A 6,000-nucleotide genomic window follows, 5' to 3' on the forward strand; every position below is an offset into this window, starting at 1 on the left:
AAAGATATTTTGATGGATTTATGAGCCTGTCAGAGAGAAGAGTATTTTATATGCAGACAGAAGAGTGCCTCTGTGTGAACTTACCCACAAAGAGCAAAGAACTGATGCTGCAGAAATCTGAGAAGCTTTATCCTAAGTGACTTCTAATATATTTATCAAAGTAATAAATGGGGAGTAAATGCAGTATGTATCTTAACTACATTTAAATGAAAAGAAATCTAGAGTTTATCCCTCACACATTATTCTCTATGTTATTCTCCCTGTTTTCTACACAAACTATATGTTAAATTGTATTTTAAAATAAGCTGTACATAAATGTACAATGTAACAAAATCCACGTTGTCTATTCTTTATATGCCATATATATATGAAAATATATCTTTATTATTTATTACATTTTTATTTAATGCATTTGGAAAGTCTTCAGACCGTTTTGTTTTGTCACATTTATTATGTTGCAGCCTTGTGTTAAAATAAGTGGTCTCAATAGATAAAAAAAATCAAATTAATAATAATAAGCTTTTGATAATAGATATTTAAAGGTGAGAATCGTAAAAGAATCAGAATCAGAAAAGAATCAGTGTTAGAAACACTTAGAGTTGTATATGCCAATTTCTTTAAAAATAATTGTAATAATAACAATATTCTGTAACTAAATCATAGATTAAATGATGATTACTTTTTTGGAAAGGAAACAGTATTCATGGTGTAGTGTGCAGACTAGACTATTTTCTACGGTATTATAATATCTCAGGGTAGTTTTGATGCTTTTTTAAACTAAAATATTGTGATTTTCTTGAGATGCTGAGTTTTAACTGAGAGTTTTAATGGAGAAAATAAACACTAGTGTAGCTCCATATTCCACACCTTTAACAGCTTGAAAACAGAAAACGCGAGAGAGCATAAACTCCAGCATAAATAAAAGATAATCTACCTTCTGAACTGAATATTTTTTAATATCACTAAATACAACTGCTAATGCTCATCAGGCTCTATCAATTTTGGCACATGCTTAATTTGACATCCCTAGGTAAAATAAAGAAAAAAATCTAGTTTGTCCTCATCATTCTGCACATACTAACCCACAATCCCCCTGAATACCTTTAGAAATACTAAGCTGAATCACCTTTTGGTTGCACTTACAGCCTCCAGTCTTCTTGTGTAAGATGCCACAAGTGTTTTCTACACCTGGATTTGGGGATGTTCTTCCATTATTCCCTATAGAATGTCTCAAGCTCCATCAGGTTGGATGGGAAGCATCAGTCCATATCCATTTTGAGGTCTCTCCAGAGATGTTCAATTGTGTTTAAGTCAAAGCTCTGGCTGGGCCACTCAAGGACATTCATAGAGCTGTCCCTAAACCCCTCCTGTGTTGTCTTGGCTGTGTGTTTAGAGTCATTATCTTGTTGAAAGGTAAACCTTCAGCCAAGTACTTTGCTCCATTCAGCTTTCCCTTAACCCTGACCAGTCTCCCGGTCCAAGCTGCTGGGTTTGTGGTGTGTCCTTCCAAATCACGTCCAATCAGCTGTATTTACTACAGGTGGACCCCAATCAAGGAGCAGAAACATCTTAAAGACAATCAAGAGAAATAGGAAGTTCCCAGAGCTAAATTCCAAGTGTCATATCAAAGGGTCTCCATAATTATATCCAAGCAAAAGTTCAGTTTTTCTATTTCAATACAATAAAATTCTGTTTTCGGTAGAGTATTAGGTAGAGAATGATGGGGAAAGACGTGAAAGTGAAAAGGTCTGAAGACTTTCTGAATCTCTCTCTCTCTTTCTTTCTCTCGCTCTTTCTGTCTCTCTCTCTCTCTCTCTCTCTCTCTCTCTCTCTGGAGAGGAGTAATGTGTCTGGTTCCTCAGCACGCTTCTTTCACTCCATGAACTGAAATGTTTGGACAGTTTTCCGAGTCCAGGGAGCTTGTTGAGTCGCAGTGTCTGAAAGGCTGAGTTATGACTGCATCACTTTATCATTTACACTCTCCCCCATGTGTTGCAATGAGGTCGAATGCTAACCTTTCCCCTAACTCTCCCGGCTATGCTGAGACTGCTATGCTGCGAAATGTAATCAATAAAAGAAATCTAATGAGTACCTTCCTCAACAGAGTGCTAGCTGGAAACTGACGCTTGCAAAAAGCATTTTCTAAATCCAATTAATTGGATTTTGGAGTAGTTCATTAAAGTTCATTAAACTATTTCATTAAAGTTAGATACATAAAGTATAATCAGGAAAATAACTAAGTGGAAAGTACACTTTATCTCACGTTATCTTAAACCCAGGGAAAGTACAAATATCAAAAGTACCAGAAAATAACTTAAATATATTTACTAATGTCTGTAGGCTTCTTGAAACTGAACATCATTATAAGTTTTGTTGCTAACTATCATGCTTATACTTCTTTTTTAAGCTTAATAAAGGTATATTATATACCTCATTCTGGATTTTTTTTTTTGCTGTAGTATCAAGGCAGATACAGCCAAGCTCTTACATTGTTTAGGCCTTTAGAAAATGATCTTGGGAATATGTCACTGACTGTGAATGTGAGCTGTAATGTGAGCAGTTTTCATTCAGTTGGTAGAAATGGAAAACAGTAGTGGCTGTGGCTACTCAAAAACTGCTCTAAAAAAGTCAACTCTAAAGAGTCAGGTCATACTGTAATGCCTGTTACAACATTAGCTTAGCACTAACATACTAGTAGAATGCCAAATAGCATTTTTGTACTTTCAGATGTTAAAATTTAAACCCAAACTGAAGGCCTAAATCCAATAATCACAGTTTACCAAAGGTAGAACTGCGTAACTTCGACTGTGGTAACTGTGGTAAAACATCTCTTAGCATAGGAACTTAATTGTGTTCTTAAATACTCTGTTCTTCTCTTTATGGATAATTTTGACCTAAAAAAGAACTCTTAAAATCGCCTTATGCACGAATTCTACAGTATCAAGGTTGGAGCAGTATTAGCATAAGCCACTAACAGCAGCTCTAGATCTTTCTCCATTCAGAGGTGAGTATATCGAGCTATAGTCTGTGTGTTTACAGTGTTATAACAAGCTACGTGGGACAGAGGTGCTACCTGATATCGCCCTAGACTGTCGGGTGGCATTTACTAGTGCTAAGCGCTGCTAACCATACTAAAATACTACCATGCTAAAATACTGGAAATCTACTGAAATAAACAGAAGTGCTTTACTCACCCAATTTAACAGTTTTCAGGAGAGAAATCTGTGTAGATTAACATTTAGCATTCTTTTGATTTTGAAAGATTTGTTTTTTTTGAATTACAGTTTTGTTTACTTAGGAAGGAAACATGGCAACACCCTCGTTCTTTACTAGTGTCACTTAAAACGTATAAAATTGCCTTATATTCCGGAGCACCTTTTGTCTGAGAATAGACCAGAAAATAGACATTTATTGATAGTGCGCCTTAAAGTTCGTAAAATGTCTCTGTCTATATCGTGCAATACTACTGAAGGAGTAGGGATCCATTTTAGTCCTAAACCTACATTTTCAGAGGAGTGAACTACAGGGAACAACACAACAGAAGCAACAAAAAAAATGAATTAGGAGATAAATGAGTAAATGACTAATAAATAAAACTGTCCTGATGAGAACATAGCATCCTGTCCTCATCCATATAGTGGAGTAAAAACAGAGGAATTATCTCTTGACAAACACTCAGAAACACTAAAATCTATTAAAAGTGGTTCTAGTGGAATAGAGTAAATGGAACTTCTTACAAGCACCTCTGGGTGTAACCCTTAAACATGAAGAGTGAGTAAGTTTAAGTACAAGTTTAAGTAAATCCCTTATATCCCCTATTTTATGACAGAAGCCATAACCCTGAACTCTAAATGACTCTCCACTCAGAATTCCCTAAAAGTAACTCAAACGGATCTCACACCTATGACTCAACGTGCACATGGTACACATTTAAGCGATTATCCTTCCCATAAACGTGAATCAGTCATAAAGAAATAAAGTATAAACTGTGGATCCCAGTAGACAAACTTGCTTACATTTAAAACTAACGAAAGCTTCTTGGCTGTTAGTGAAGGTCCTTTTAAAATGTCCGCATTTAAAATGTTGTTCAATATAAAATATCAATACGTAACATATATAAACACTTTCTTAAACATCATTTAGAGAAACTAAAAGCAAATCTTCTATGGTACCTTTTCTGAGTGGAAGTTAAAGGTGCCCAGTATGACAATATTAGATAGTATTGTGATCCATTCTGTTATCAGGACGCACAGTATTTTACAGTACTTTTCTAAGCATTATGTGGATATTGCCAATACTTAAAACACTGATCAATTGCATGTTTTATTACAAAGAGTGTAATTAGTCCTGTTTAATTAGATAAAGTGCAGTAAATACTGAATAAAAATCACTGTATTATGTATGGGAGAGTATTTAAATAGTAGTTTTAAGAAGCCGCTGCTGTAGAATTTTATTATTGTCTTTAATCATGTATGTATAATGACAAGTACTGTGTATCAAGAAAATGACTTTAAATCATGATGTAACCATGTATGACCCAGCCCTATTGTAAAAGACATATAGGAATGAAACAATAGTTCATTTCAATTGAATTTTAAACTATATACATTTTAAAATTAAGTTAAAGTTAGGTTAAAGAGTCAATCTCTTTTTTACACAATTAAGTATTCTGCAAGTATTTGTTTTTATAAACCATAAACTTCCAAAGCAGTACAGTCATAATTTGATAACTATAATATGCCTATTTTTGTGATGTCAAAAATATATACATTTATATATTAAAAATATTTAGTTCAGAGCAGTTTATAAAAAGTGTTTCAGCTTGGACTGATTTTAGAATGAGGCACATACACACATAGCGGGCAATCAGAACAGAGGTCATTCATTTATGTCAGCCAAATATCAAATATTAAACTAATCAATTTAATAGAATATACAGTATATGGCCTTTTAAATTACCTAATTATATTTTAACGTTTTTTTAATGTTCTGAAATAAACTACAATCTATATATAATTTAGTGTACACAAACAATTCATTTTAACATACATTCAGTGATCAAACAATCCTCTTCATTCTTTTTTTTTGTATTTCTGAATAATTATTTTAAATTATATTAATTTGATTTGTTTTGAATGTCTCTTATATATGCTAACAATAAATAAATAAAAACGTATTTTTACCAGATAAAGTTAGTTGTTTTAGGCAGAACAGATGAAAAGTGTTACGGTATCCTGATTCATACACTGACTGTTAATCAGCATTACTAACAGGAGCTGAGGAAACAGAACAGGGTCCTACCTCTACACAGCAGGTCCTGAGTGCAGTGAGGACTTCAACAATACAAATAGAATCCTTGGAAATGACCGCTCCTTCTTCTCGCTTTAGACTGACCACCCAGAAAGAGACACCATTACCAGGAGACCCTTCCCTGCTCCCTGCTCTCTCTCTCTCTCTCTCTCTCTCTCTTCTTCCCTTTCTTCACCTCCTGCCTGCTCTTCCTGTCCCGGCAGCGTGATTGTGTGAAGTGTGTATTTTGTCCTCTCCTGAAGTCTGTGAGCCAGCAGGGAGACTCTGACATGCTCAGAGGAGGAGGAGAGAGGAGAGAGGGAGTGGAGAGAGAGAGAAAGAGAGGGAGGGCGAGAAAATGAGAGAGAGAGACCAATGAGGAGAAAGAAGTGGTCAGATTCTCTATCACTGACTCCTGTTTAAAAAGTGAAGTTTTCCTCAGTTCTGCTCACTCATTATGAGTGGATGTGGGGATGTGTGGTGGGTATCTATTGGTCCACCACTCACATAAATCTAACATAGTGAAGGTCAATGGTCTCCTTACATTGGTCCACAGTATTTTTTTATGCCCATCATCCATCTCACTGTTTAGGTTACCACACCTTTTTGACTGATGTGTTTAAATAATCTCTGGTCTGAATGGCTGCCCAGTATTATGTCACATTCAAAAAGCAGATTGGTTTGAAACACTCCCTATTAGTTTAGTGCAGT

At 35.0% G+C, this 6,000-nt stretch overlaps 1 protein-coding gene across 4 annotated transcripts in view; it reads right to left on the bottom strand.

Moving 5' to 3' along the window:
- Window positions 1-5,620, bottom strand: part of LOC103038070 (filamin-A-interacting protein 1) — a 51,677-nt gene extending 46,057 nt beyond the window's left edge. For 3 of the 4 annotated variants that reach the window (XM_007255456.4, XM_007255454.4, XM_049484822.1), the window contains exon 1: window positions 5,302-5,619. The gene's annotated coding sequence lies outside the window, so the exon portion shown is untranslated. Of the gene's footprint in view, window positions 1-5,301 lie in introns of all 4 variants that reach the window. The other variant, XM_007255455.4, reaches the window with a different exon arrangement.
- Between the last annotated feature and the right edge of the window lie 380 nt (window positions 5,621-6,000).

The sequence above is a fragment of the Astyanax mexicanus genome, chromosome 1, assembly GCF_023375975.1.
Source record: "Astyanax mexicanus isolate ESR-SI-001 chromosome 1, AstMex3_surface, whole genome shotgun sequence".
In the NCBI taxonomy this organism is placed as follows: Eukaryota; Metazoa; Chordata; class Actinopteri; order Characiformes; family Acestrorhamphidae; genus Astyanax; species Astyanax mexicanus.